Below are 15,534 nucleotides of genomic sequence, written 5' to 3' on the forward strand. Positions count from 1 at the left end.
GTCGCTTAAAATATTTACAACAACTTTTTCAGACAAACTTTCGCATTAATGGAGTTTCAAATTTGGTAGATCTTCTGAATAAACTAGAAGCTGATGGGGCAGTACCTCTTGTTGAAGGCGAATTATCTTTCATTTCAACAGCCACATCTAAATTTCCACCCGGTTCATTGCATTATACGACAGCTACCACAAAAACATATCCTTTGCCTCAGCGTATGGGTACAAAATTTTGGGGCCCATTTTATTGGCGAATATTCCACACACTGGCCAAATATAGCCAGAAAGATGATCGGTTTAGAAAAGATTCCAACATAGCATATGTTATAAATAGCTATCCTAGCCTGTTGCCCATTATTGTTCCATGTCCACAATGTCGACAACATTATTACATTAATATTCGTCCCAGTAAGCTGTCTGATAATTTATGTCAGTTGGAAAATTCAACTCCCAGCGATATATATTCTCATATTCATAACAGTGTTACAGAGAATTTAATTCCCCTAAAATAATTGATACAATAGATCTTAGGTCAGCATTCATTAGGAGTATTTTGTCTAAACAAGATGTGGTTGATGTCTCTGTTCTAACATACATTACATTAGTGTTAGCTTTTGTATAAAAAGATACAAAGGAAGAGGATTCTGAGGAGTCTTTTTTGCTGCTACTGTTGTCAGTAACCACAATAAATATATATGTTTTTTGAAGACTGGGCCGGTTAATTTCATTTTCAAATTGTTCGACTAGCCGCCTGATATTTAGAGGTGAACTATTATAATGAGGTACATTTAGTAACTCTTCGTCTTCATTGTATCCATTTGCATTACCACGCGTCACATAAATAACAAGAAAGGAATTGGTACATATTGGTAGTTTGGGTGGAAGTATCTCTAACATCTCTAATAGATCATCATAAGTACCATTATTCTCATTACTTTTTGATGGTAAATAGAGAAGCTGATAATTAAGACTTTTTAAAATAGTTTCAATATTCTTCATTATTGTCAGTTTTCTATGTTTAAATATACTATCAACAACAACACCAGCATAACAACCATCTGGAGGAGGTTGATATAGTGATGTAATCTGTCCTATGTCTATTTTGTTCTTCAACATGTTGAACTAAATTATAGTGAATGAAATGGTAAGCTATATATATTAGGAAAAAAAAAAAAAGTTATATATTTTTGTTTATTATATTATGGTGGTTATAGTTATAAATTTATAATTCATATAGTTTATACAATTTTTTTAATATTCTATTTTAAGTTTCTAAGGGAATTATGATGGTGATCAAAATGGAACAAGGATATTAGATATATAGTACTTCTTTTTCTTCTTTTCCATCATCATCTGTTCTATTACCACATTTTTTTTTTTTTTGGGGGGGGGGGTGGATAAAGTTGGAGTTGGTGGTGGTTGTTGTGGTGGTGGTGGTGGTGGCAGTAAATTTAAGTACCTAAGGAAATGATGGTGATGGTGAAGATGGAGGGGTGTTAAAAACAACTTTTTCTGAGGAACATAATGGATCTTGGATAAGGTTAGCGTCTGTTTTTGCTGTGGATGTTGATGGAGATGGAGATATAAATGCTTGCGATGATTCTTCTACTGATAACTCTGAAGCCGAAATTTCTTTTCCTTTTCCTTCATCAGGTTCCATTACCACAACTTCGGGAATGGGTATATTTGGAATTGATGGTGGCAATGTTTTTTTATAAAACTTAATCAAAATACTTTCGCATTTGTCCATTTTTTTATCTTCATGCCCTGCAATGATGCGGTATTTACTTTCTTCTCTTTGACTTTCTTTAAATACATGAAAAGTTTCATCCACTTTTTGGATAATTTCTTCCTTGGTTTTCAGTTTCCTATTACCTGAATTGTATGTAATTAAATATTTTTCGTCTTCCTGTTCTTCATTAATAATCATTAAATTACGATATAGAGCATTAGGAGATTGTGATTTCCTTTTGCGTGATTGTTTCTTGTTAGTTAATTCAACCACTTCAGGTTTATTAGCAATTGTTGCCATGTCCATAACTGATGCTGAAGTTTTAGTTTGAGTGGGATTCTTCCTAACCATTGTAAGGTTTGGGAGTCAGAGAATAAATAATATCAGAAGGAAGGGTACTGTACTTTATATAGGAACGTGATGTAATATTTTTTTCATAAATACTAACACTCTTTCACTATAATGACCTCTTACAAATGGTTAATGCCTATTAGGGGATATAAAAATACATCATTAAATATCGAAAAAGCTTTCATGGGTAAAAAAGTTTCCCAATTGGGACAAAAACAACAATCATATTATGCAATAAATCCTTTAAAAATTTCATTAGAAACTTATGATGACATTGTATTAAATATTTGCAACATTAAATCTAAATCTACTAATTTTGAAAGCAACATGAAAGGAAAACAAAATATTGGAAATGAAAATATATCGTATAAGAATATACGAATATCTAAATTAACAAACCAACTGGTTAAGACAGATCTAAAATATTTCATAGCATTTAGTCAGTCAATCTGTCCTAGTTGTTACTTTGTAAATTGTGTAATTTGTATTGATCGAAATAAATTTAAACGTTACATGAGTAATTATAAAGTTTTAACTAGAAACTTAAATGATAGTTATCCTCGTTTTATAAAGTGCTCTCAATGTCATTTAATTTTCAAACCCCATGAAAAATTATTATCAAGTGTATTCCCAAATGCAAATTCAGTCCAGGGTCTTTCTAATGCTATTTTTCGTTATCTTAAAGTGAGAAACCGTATTTTTCGTCCAACAACAGGTGGATGGCAATGTAAAGCGTGCCAAACAAAATATGAACATTCATATGCTGAATTTAGAATTTACCTTAATCATATTTGGCAAGGAAATAGTTCATCAAAAGCAGATAATAATAACACTCATGATAAATTCCTCTTTAGAAACCCAAGAATATTATTTGAGCGACTTACAACCCAATCACAATTTGAATTAAGAAATGATCCTAATGAACTTAATTATAGTGTGCATATAAAGTTATCGAATGGAATTCACCGGTTAATTCCACCTTTAGCCTTCCTTATGAATCATCAACGATCATTGCCGTTTTACAAAAAACTTATTTCCGATCCTAGTGTAAATATGAGTAAAGTTAAAACGAGTTATGGATCAGTGTTGAGTCGAATGAAAAGTGGTAAATTTTCTTCTATACGTCAACATGGACACAATAAACGATACATTGGTTCAGCCCGCGTCATTATTACCCCCTGTAATGAACTTGAACCAGATGAATGTATTCTTCCTATTAGTGTATGGAGACGACTAGATTGTCCTCGTTATGTTCTTGCCCACCGTTATCCTACACTTGATGATAGAAATTTTACCTTACATCGGGTGAAAGCTTTTTGGATCTATCCAGTCATGGCTATCCCCACTAGCATTGTGCATGGTAATCATGCCGACTTCGATGGTGATGCCATGCAAGTTATTCCAGTAAGTCATAATGTGGCTTCTGAAGCTGAAGCCGTTATTCTTTTCCATCCTCGTACAAATTTTGTCTTACCAGGTAGTCTACGTTTAGCTTTTGATCATGATGAAATTTTAATGTTATATTACCTATATGGTCTTAATAGAAATGAAATTCATGGAGCTCTGTATCGTTTAGCTATAACTGAATCTTCCTCGAGAGCATATGATATATTCATTCATCTTAGAAAGATTTGTCATAAAATAACTAAAACTCAAAAAGTTTTTTCGATATCTTATAATGATTTACTACAGTTTATTCGTCAACCTACACCATCCTATGTTGATTTTGTTGAAAAAATATTTCCTAGTGTAAGTAATAATAATACTATAAAATGTATGATTCAGTCTGAATCATCTCGTTTTTCAATCGATCATTTATGGCAGATTGTCGGCAAAATAAATGAACGAGCTCATCAAAGTTTTCTTGAAGGAATGAACCGTCAAAGCTTTATTAAAATGGCCCAACTGTCACGTGATGCATCTAATAAAGACATAGCTCTATATGGATATGCTTATATAAAACTATTGTATTGTACTTGTTTACTTATTTGTGGTTATGACGGTAGAATTTATACACCACGTGGAATTCTCGCTGCTGACTGTCTGGAAGATATTTTATAATTTAGTTTAATTTTAGTGGAAGAAAAGAAAAGAAAAGAAGAACGAGAGAGAGAGAGAGTGAATGAGAGAGAGAGAGTGAATGAGAAAGAGAGAGTGAGTGAGAAAGAGAGAGAGTGAATGAGAAAGAGAGAGAGAGAGAGAGAGTGAATGAGAGAGAGAGAGAGAGTGAATGAGAGAGAGAGTGAATGAGAGAGAGAGAGAGTGAATGAGAGAGAGAGAGAGAGAGAGAGAGAGAGAGAGAGAGAGAGAGAGAGAGTGAATGAGAGAGAGAGAGAGTGAATGAGAGAGAGAGAGAGAGAGAGAGAGAGAGAGAGAGTGAATGAGAGAGAGAGAGAGTGAATGAGAGAGAGAGAGAGAGTGAATGAGAGAGAGAGAGAGAGAGAGAGAGAGAGAGAGAGAGAGAGAGAGTGAATGAGAGAGAGAGAGTGAATGAGAGAGAGAGAGAGAGTGAATGAGAGAGAGAGAGAGAGAGAGAGAGAGAGTGAATGAGAGAGAGAGTGAATGAGAGAGTGAATGAAATTATTTAGGATGTGGTGCTAGTTTATAAATTGACTTCATACACAATTTAAACTGTAGATATGATAAATAAAACCCAGTAGGCTCAGAAATCTATATTGGTTGATTAAATGGGTAAAAGGGAAAGGAGTCAACTCCCAAACTAATGAAAAACATTTGCTTTCTCACTAGCAACAACGAACAATGAGACATAATGTCATATAAATTAAGAACCCCCCCCCCCCCACCACTTCTCTCCACCGGGAGAGTAGCACCCTGAGCCCTCCGTCAGACCTTCAGTTTGTGGCTCCAGTGTGCCTCATCCACATCGTGCTCAACCTGCTCCCAGCCACACACACCCACCGCTCCACAACACATTCAGTATCCATCTATCTTTTGACCAATCAATAAGCAACATACTGGTCGTCCTACTTCTGGAGGATTCACAGTAAGATTAAAGTTGTATTATTATTATTATTATTATTATTATCCTTTTGTCATATATTTGATTATTAAAGGTTTAAAACACTTTAGTGCACAAAAAAGTGAATGTCACCAAAGCATTTGCTATCCCACCACGAAGTAAATAAAGACGAAGATGACTCGCCGTAACACCCAAAATGTTCATACTCTTTCGTTTGTTACCAACCTCACAGTCATCCTACAGCGCTTATTTTGATATGACGGAACTCACAATAAAATTCTCCACCCAGACATATGCCTATCAATGTCTATAATGTTCCACACGAGTGTAGGAACTGGGCGAAGCGTTAGCCGTGATTTCAGCAGCGACAACACTGTTGTGATTGTACCCATGAGCATAATTTTTTTTTTTAATTTGCTCATGTTTTTCAAGTTAACGGTTTTTTTTTTTTTGGTTTGTATAGTGTTCGGAATAAAATTCTCTACATAGACATATGGATATAAATGTAGAATCATGATCGCGGCCAACACAAGAGTGTGTGGAGTGCGCGATTACCCACGTTGTGTCACCAATTCAATAGTCTCTCCTTCAAATTACAATACATTACCGTTTTCTCAAATAGGCACTATAGTGCCTATTAGAGAAAACAAGAAATTTAATGGCAAACATATTCATACAAACCCCAAGTCGATGGAGTAGTATATACCCACTATAACACAGTCCGTATGTAAGTCGTGATCCGACAAGCACTTAAATAAATCTTCCCGTAAATCCAAATGAAGTTCTCAGAAAAGTGTTAATTAATTAAATTTAATTTTCAAATTATTGAACTGTCCTTTTTTTTTTTTTTTTTTGCCTCATTTTTCTCTGAAATTATATACTTTCATTATGAAATAGTCAATTTTTCTAATAAATTATGGTAATTTCCTTTTTTTTTTTTTTTTTACAGTTAAAGATGGTGTGGTGTTCATTATGCAGAAATTAAATAACTCTTAACTGTCCCATTTGGCATTAATAATGGATTTGCAGAAGAAGAAGAAAAAAACAAAAACAAAAAAAAAAAAGTTGAAAAAGAAAGATCATGATAAGCAAACAACTGCTAATATTGATCTAGAAATTGTATTTATAGAAAACGATAAAGAATTAGATTATAAAGAATTAGATGTTTTTTACCAAATAACACTCTGTTCAAATACATTTTTAATCCATATTATTTTTCCCAATCTCTCTGCCGAGAAAAATAAATGGGTTAAGGATTATTTAATGACTGACAATAAATCAATATCATTCATTAGAATAACAGATATAATTCATCAACATGCACAGTCATTAAATAGTGACAACCTAAAAATGTTGACTGTACTATTTGAAAGTGTTATCATCAAGTCAAGTAATGATGAAATTGATTAAACAAATGTAAAATGTTTCACTTATAAAAAACTAATTGTGTTATATTTATATGGCAGATGAATATTATAGTATTATAATACAAGAACAAAAAAAATAAAAAAATATATGACAGTATATTTATCCTTCTTCTACCTTTCTCTTCTTGTAAACTTAAATATGAAACCCAAACTAGTTGAATTATCCATGCTAGATTATGTGTGGATATATTCATGGAATGTTGAAGAACAAGAATTTTATGGGATTCCAGTGCCTCAAAGTCAAATTCAAGATAGTGGTTTAAATCGTGAAAATATAGTACCACAAGACCCTATACGAGTAATTTTTGATGCATCAAATTTTGATCACTTAGTTTTAGTTACACAACAACGTGAACTATTTGATCGTTCTATGATATTTTTGTATAATTGTGGGCTGATAGATTATTATACTCTTGAAGCTGAACATAGTCAGAGTGGTCATTTGATTATGGGCGAAGCCTCATTGGAAGATTTGCAATTGGAAAAATATCGAGGTTACGCCGCTCGCGTTTTTTGTAAAGGTTATCGTAGGTGTATGGATCTCTTTAACTTTCTAAAATATAACTATCATCCATTTGGTATTAATGCTATGGGTAAATATTTTAATTCATACCAATGTTATTTTGACTGTGAACGACGACACAATCCAAAATTTCAATCTAGGGGTTTATTTAAAGTACATGACAATCAACTTGTTTTTGTGAGTGGGGATATCGACAACTTTTTTCCACCATATCGGATCCTCTCATTTGATATAGAAACTAGTCGGCATGATTTAACTGGTGCCATTCCTCTAGGGGCTAGTTCAAATGATAGGTTAGTTGCTACTTCTTTTCAGACAGCAACTGTAATGAATGCCCAATATCCAACTGAATTAAGTGACATAAATACCCTTTTGGTTGTATATTATCCAAATTCTCAAAACAAAAATAGAGAATTTTCCATGATAACTAAACAAGGAATTTCGATCCATGTTGAAATCTTTTCTTCGGAAAAACAAACTCTTTCTCGATCTTTGGAGTTACTAAGCAAACCTCAACATATTTTTGCTACTGGTTATAACACTGATGGATACGACCATCCATTCCTCTTCAAACGAGCACTATTTCATGGTCTTTTACCTGGACATTTATTTTTCCACACTTACACTTTAAAGTCATATTGTGATATGAGAACCGTACCCCATATGACTCCACCTTGGATTTTAGATGTAGATGTTATGATTTGCCGTAAAAAAATTTTCCAGTTGGTAAGTTTCTTGAACCACCTTCTGATAGTTTAGATGCTTGTGCAGAAGCTATACTGGGCCGCAATAAAGTAGATTTTAATATTGTAGCTATAAATAAAATGTATAAAAATTTAGAGGACAATGGAGAGGAACCGGATAGTTTTTTTTTTTTAAATTTTCTAGATTATTGTACTGTAGATGTGGATCTGGTCACTCAATTGAATGGGCACCTTAATACTATTAGAATTACAATGGGTTTATCTCGTATGGGCGACCTTGACCCATACCATTGTCTTGGTGCCAGTTCTACAGCTATTGTGAGACGTTACCTTATAAATTTACTTAATTCAATTTATACGGCTCCTATTGACGAACATCTCATTAATAAAGTAAACTGTTATTCACAATCTCAATGGGAAATAGGTCGTATTCTTCCACAAAATCGATACGCTAGACATTCCATCGAACAAAAGGATCATTTGGATACAGGTAGAAAAAACACTTACAAAGGCGCTGAAGTTCTTGAACCGAAAATTGGAGTACATTTAGCTTCTAATACTCATTCAATATTTGTTTTTGATTTTTGTTCATTATATCCTAGTTTAATTATTGACTATAATTTAAATCGAGGGTTCGTGACTCGAATTTCACGTTGTCAACTCCCAGAAGTTGATGAAAATTTATTTCATATACTTATTATGGATGAAGATCCTTATTTTGCTTATGTTAGTGTTAAAGTCCAAGAAGGAAAACCATACACTCAATCACCATTACGTCAGATATGTGAAAAATTAGTAAATGAACGAGGTATTATGAAAAAATTAGGAATGACCACTCAAGCTAACGCTCTTAAGATTATGGTAAATTCTATTTATGGGGCAATGGCGGCCATTAAACTACTCGCAGATGAACTGGTCCCATGCATGGTTACTGGTTATGGTCGGTATCATCTTAATCGGGCTCAACATTTTTATACTAAAGATGAAAATGGAATTGGAGCGACAGTTTTATATGGCGACACTGATTCATTATTTCTGAAGGTATCTCGTTCAGCAGGAACTGGAGATGAATTGGCTAATCGTTATAATACTAATCTCAGACAAGATATACCTTCTACATGTTATCTCAAACTAGCTTTCGAAAATGCATTCGGTGTTCTAGTGCTAATAAAAAAAAAACATTATATGGCTATACAAGAAAGATAAGTTGGCAATAAATGTAAAATCAGTGGTTATAAAAAACGTATCAACCTTAGTAATCATCGTGACTTAACAAATTTATTGCAACATGTTCTTATGATTTTACGGGACAATGACCCAGCTCACATTTTTAAGAATATTAGAAATGAAGTAACACAATGGTTTAATCAAATAATAAATCAAAATGATGATGAGATCAACCACCAGCGGTTTTTGAGTACCATTAAAATTCGACCTCTTCATATGTATAAATCAACTAGTTGCATTCATTATTGCTTGGGAACTAAAATTGAGCAACTTCATCCAGGTACAATAACAGCAGAAGGTGGTACTCATATTTCATACTATACAATGGTACCATTAGTACCAAGGGCTTTAACTTTACCCAAGAGTGTGTGTCTATGTCCAGCTATTACATATAGACCCCAAATACAAATAATTAATCGTTTAATGGGATTAATTTCTGATATAGGCCAAACTGTTAATGCTCTTATTCAGACTGCTGATTCAGAAAATGCGTCTCAATATAGTATAGAAAACTTAAGCTTGGATTATCAAAAAAATGAAAGATATCAGCTGTATGAAAAACATGTTGCACATGGTTATAGAGTTTGTAATCTGAGTGCCTGTGAGCTTTTGTTAAATATTCCTTGCATTGAAATAACTTCAATATGGCCCTCATTTCATTACGAGTGTTTAGAAAATTCAAAATTTTATATGTCATCTTTGACTAGAAAACATAAATGGTGGTATAGTACTACTACTACTACTACTACTACTACTACTACTACTACTACTAATAATAATAATAATAATAATAATAATAATAATAATAATAATAATAATAATAATAATAATAATAATAATAATAATAATAATAATAATAATAATAATAATAATAATAATAATAATAATAATAATAATAATAATAATAATAATAATAATAATAATAATAATAATAATAATAATAATAATAATAATAATAATAATAATAATAATAATAATAATAATAATAATAATAATAATAATAATAATAATAATAATAATAATAATAATAATAATAATAATAATAATAATAATAATAATAATAATAATAATAATAATAATAATAATAATAATAATAATAATAATAATAATAATAATAATAATAATAATAATAATAATAATAATAATAATAATAATAATAATAATAATAATAATAATAATAATAATAATAATAATAATAATAATAATAATAATAATAATAATAATAATAATAATAATAATAATAATAATAATAATAATAATAATAATAATAATAATAATAATAATAATAATAATAATAATAATAATAATAATAATAATAATAATAATAATAATAATAATAATAATAATAATAATAATAATAATAATAATAATAATAATAATAATAATAATAATAATAATAATAATAATAATAATAATAATAATAATAATAATAATAATAATAATAATAATAATAATAATAATAATAATAATAATAATAATAATAATAATAATAATAATAATAATAATAATAATAATAATAATAATAATAATAATAATAATAATAATAATAATAATAATAATAATAATAATAATAGGAATAAGAAAAAAAAATCTGAATGTAATTTTATTTTACGTACAACTTTTCATTATGATAAGACCAAAAGAAAAATGTGGGTGACTCTAGATTCTGATGCTCAATGTCGAAAATTTAGCAATTTAAAAAATATATCACATTTTCTTTCTGGTAATGTAAGCAAACTGACACATTTGGTACCAACGATCTCAATGGTGAATAGTAGCAATATTAATAATACAGACATTTTATTCACATTAAATTCTAACTGTTTCGAAGAGATGTTAGCCTTTTTTATTTTTGTTTATAGTTTGGAGTGTGATATGTATGATATAATTATGGAAAATAAACAAAATAAGATAGATAATGATGATGATCGGTGGTTAATTATATTACCATTTGTCGCCATAAGGCGAGACACATTGGCAGAAAATTCATATTATACATTTTATTAAAAGTTTATATATATATATATATATTTTTTTTTTTTTTTTTTTAAAGTCAGTCAGTATATAATTAGGATATCAAAAGTTCATAACTCATTATATCATTTTGACTCTTTCATACAATGAATACCTCAGGATATTATGGTCAATATTTACCTTCTCCTACCTATCCACCAGCAGCAACAACACAACTACAGCAACAACAAACAATAATTCAGGCAAAAAATGCAACCTCAATATATCACCAACCAACGACTACAGATGGAATTTATCAATCTCACCCTCCTCCCCCTCAACTTCAAACGGAAGAAAAGTATTATAGCACCCTCAACTTCATCAACGAAGATGAAGAGGTTATGGAAATTATTGCAGAAATGCTGAACAAAGCTTCAAGTTCGAATTATTATATACTACCCAATGAGCCACCCAATCTTCACAAAAAATTGATAACCATCGAAAATTTAAGAGAGTTGAATAAAAACAATATTTTAGAGAAATTAACTAAATTTAAAGAACAATATGAAAAACTCGGTAGTTCTGTATTTGAAGAAAAAATCAAGGCAAATAACCAAAACAACATGAAATATTATAGAATTAATAATGATTATTTAACTAGCTTAACCGTTAAGTTGTTGGAGGTCAAATGTTTTATAGTTTCGGGAGGAACAAAATTTGCCTTAGTACCTAATAAGATTGGAAATATTGAATTCGGTGAAGATATTCAGAAAATATTTGAAGAAAATCTAATCCAACCAATAGCTGAGGCATTAAAAATTGATAAACCTTCCCAGGGTAAAATCTGGAGCGCATCAATGTATATAGATGGTCATAAAGATAAACAATGTTCTTTAAAATGTAATGAAATACTTATACAAAAACAGCCACAATTTCAGAACGAGTGTTTGCGTCAACGTATAAATTTAGGTGTTCAATTTTGTCCTTTTGTGGCCAACTCTAAAGAAGATGAAGTTTACATGGGTTCGCCGCTAGGAAATATTTACATCAAAAATTCTAAAATATATGGGATTGGTCGTAACCGAATCCCTTACTCAAGTGAAACCTTTGTTGAAATTAGAGAATCTCCGTGTCCTGTTAATGCTTTAATTTCATTTGGTTTATCTGAAATTGGAGTTTTTAATAACAAAATAATTCTGTATCTACGTAATTTAGATTCTGTTTTTTATTCAGATGTCCCAGCTAACAATATCCGAAATCAAGCCTCTGATGCAATTAAACAAATTCTTTTAACTAATAATAGCATTAGGAAGAAACTAATGCCCAAATATAAAGATATTATTTCTAAAGTAATAGATGAAGTTCAGGTAGAAGAACCTATATGTAATGGAAGTGTCACAGCTGAAGAACCACCATTCAAACGAATAAAAATTGAGAAAAAAGTTAATGAGGACGATTTTAAAGAGGCAGAGAAGTGTAATTTAGATGTGGAAAATAGTAAAATAGTAGCTCCTTTAGTTGGAGAATTAAATGAAGAGGAGAATTGTATTAATTATGAAAATCAAGAGGAAGCAGCATTAAATTTCCTTAATATGTTCAAATAAGAAATTATACATTAAAAATGATAATGTAAAACTAAAAATTATTAAAAGAAATTAATAGATTTTTGTATTATTCCAATATGCTATATTTTTTTTTTTAACAAAACTAAATTCTATTTTTTTTTTTTTTTTTAGTAAATCACCGTTTGTAAGGAAATTAGCCTAAAAAATTTGCGAAAATCTTCTGAAATTGGTAGGTAAATCACATACTGGGAGCAAACATGATTTGATATTAAAAGATAGTTGAGTGCTTCCGGCACCTACACCATGGAGAGAGGAGATAAAAAATGATCCTCCGGCTCCTTTTCTTTACAGTGGCACGCTGCCTCCCGGAGAGAGTGGACGTGTGTGTGTCTCTCTCTCACACAGGCTAGTGCTGTTAACGGGGTTTGTGACAGCCTACTATCCTGGCAGTGTCTTGTGCTCGATTTTCCTAGTGGACCATATAAATATAGTAAATCACAGCAAATTTATTTCATTTCTTCTGTGAATTTTGATCGATTCACATATCAACCTTTTCCTGACACTAAAAGAAAATGAATGTGCTAATACTCATATTAATAGTTGGATTTACCAAAAGTTGTATGTGGTCCAAAAAGAAAAACACAACTACACCAATTACAACTTCCCACTTAATTGAAAATGAGAAAACATCAACAGCCCATCTAACATCATGGGAAAATGTTACAGTGACGGAAACATCTACATTTGTCTCACTAATGATAACTTCAGAAAATGAGAGAGCAGCTTACAACACAACAACAACTAAAAAGAAAAAGATAACTAAACCTCTTATTAGCAACTCAACAACAGCCAAACCAAGACTGGTAGTAATATCAACAGAAAATGATACTGATGAGGAGACAGCATCCACCCCTCAAGAAAGCCCGTCAACTTCAGATGAAGAGATAGGAACTACGCCACCCTTAACAACAACAACCATAACCACAACCACAATAAATGACGACACCCACGAGGAGACGACAGCATCTACCCCTCAAGAAAGCCAGGCAACAACATCATCAGAAAATGACTACACCTATGATGATGAAACAGAAACCACTCCTCCTTCGACAACAACTATAACCACAACCACAATAAATGACGACACCCACGAGGAGACGACAGCATCTACCCCTCAAGAAAGCCAGGCAACAACATCATCAGAAAATTACTACACCTATGATGATGAAACAGAAACCACTCCTCCTTCGACAACAACTATAACCACAACCACAATAAATGACGACACCCACGAGGAGACGACAGCATCTACCCCTCAAGAAAGCCAGGCAACAACATCATCAGAAAATTACTACACCTATGATGATGAAACAGAAACCACTCCTCCTTCGACAACAACTATAACCACAACCACAATAAATGACGACACCCACGAGGAGACGACAGCATCTACCCCTCAAGAAAGCCAGGCAACAACATCATCAGAAAATTACTACACCTATGATGATGAAACAGAAACCACTCCTCCTTCGACAACAACTATAACCACAACCACAATAAATGACGACACCCACGAGGAGACGACAGCATCTACCCCTCAAGAAAGCCAGGCAACAACATCATCAGAAAATTACTACACCTATGATGATGAAACAGAAACCACTCCTCCTTCGACAACAACTATAACCACAACCACAATAAATGACGACACCCACGAGGAGACGACAGCATCTACCCCTCAAGAAAGCCAGGCAACAACATCATCAGAAAATTACTACACCTATGATGATGAAACAGAAACCACTCCTCCTTCGACAACAACTATAACCACAACCACAATAAATGACGACACCCACGAGGAGACGACAGCATCTACCCCTCAAGAAAGCCAGGCAACAACATCATCAGAAAATGACTACACCTATGATGATGAAACAGAAACCACTCCTCCTTCGACAACAACTATAACCACAACCACAATAAATGACGACACCCACGAGGAGACGACAGCATCTACCCCTCAAGAAAGCCAGGCAACAACATCATCAGAAAATTACTACACCTATGATGATGAAACAGAAACCACTCCTCCTTCGACAACAACTATAACCACAACCACAATAAATGACGACACCCACGAGGAGACGACAGCATCTACCCCTCAAGAAAGCCAGGCAACAACATCATCAGAAAATGACTACACCTATGATGATGAAACAGAAACCACTCCTCCTTCGACAACAACTATAACCACAACCACAATAAATGACGACACCCACGAGGAGACGACAGCATCTACCCCTCAAGAAAGCCAGGCAACAACATCATCAGAAAATTACTACACCTATGATGATGAAACAGAAACCACTCCTCCTTCGACAACAACTATAACCACAACCACAATAAATGACGACACCCACGAGGAGACGACAGCATCTACCCCTCAAGAAAGCCAGGCAACAACATCATCAGAAAATGACTACACCTATGATGATGAAACAGAAACCACTCCTCCTTCGACAACAACTATAACCACAACCACAATAAATGACGACACCCACGAGGAGACGACAGCATCTACCCCTCAAGAAAGCCAGGCAACAACATCATCAGAAAATTACTACACCTATGATGATGAAACAGAAACCACTCCTCCTTCGACAACAACTATAACCACAACCACAATAAATGACGACACCCACGAGGAGACGACAGCATCTACCCCTCAAGAAAGCCAGGCAACAACATCATCAGAAAATGACTACACCTATGATGATGAAACAGAAACCACTCCTCCTTCGACAACAACTATAACCACAACCACAATAAATGACGACACCCACGAGGAGACGACAGCATCTACCCCTCAAGAAAGCCAGGCAACAACATCATCAGAAAATGACTACACCTATGATGATGAAACAGAAACCACTCCTCCTTCGACAACAACTATAACCACAACCACAATAAATGACGACACCCACGAGGAGACGACAGCATCTACCCCTCAAGAAAGCCAGGCAACAACATCATCAGAAAATGACTACACCTATGATGATGAAACAGAAACCACTC

This window comes from Procambarus clarkii, unplaced genomic scaffold, assembly GCF_040958095.1.
Source record: "Procambarus clarkii isolate CNS0578487 unplaced genomic scaffold, FALCON_Pclarkii_2.0 HiC_scaffold_128, whole genome shotgun sequence".
NCBI lineage: Eukaryota > Metazoa > Arthropoda > Malacostraca > Decapoda > Cambaridae > Procambarus > Procambarus clarkii.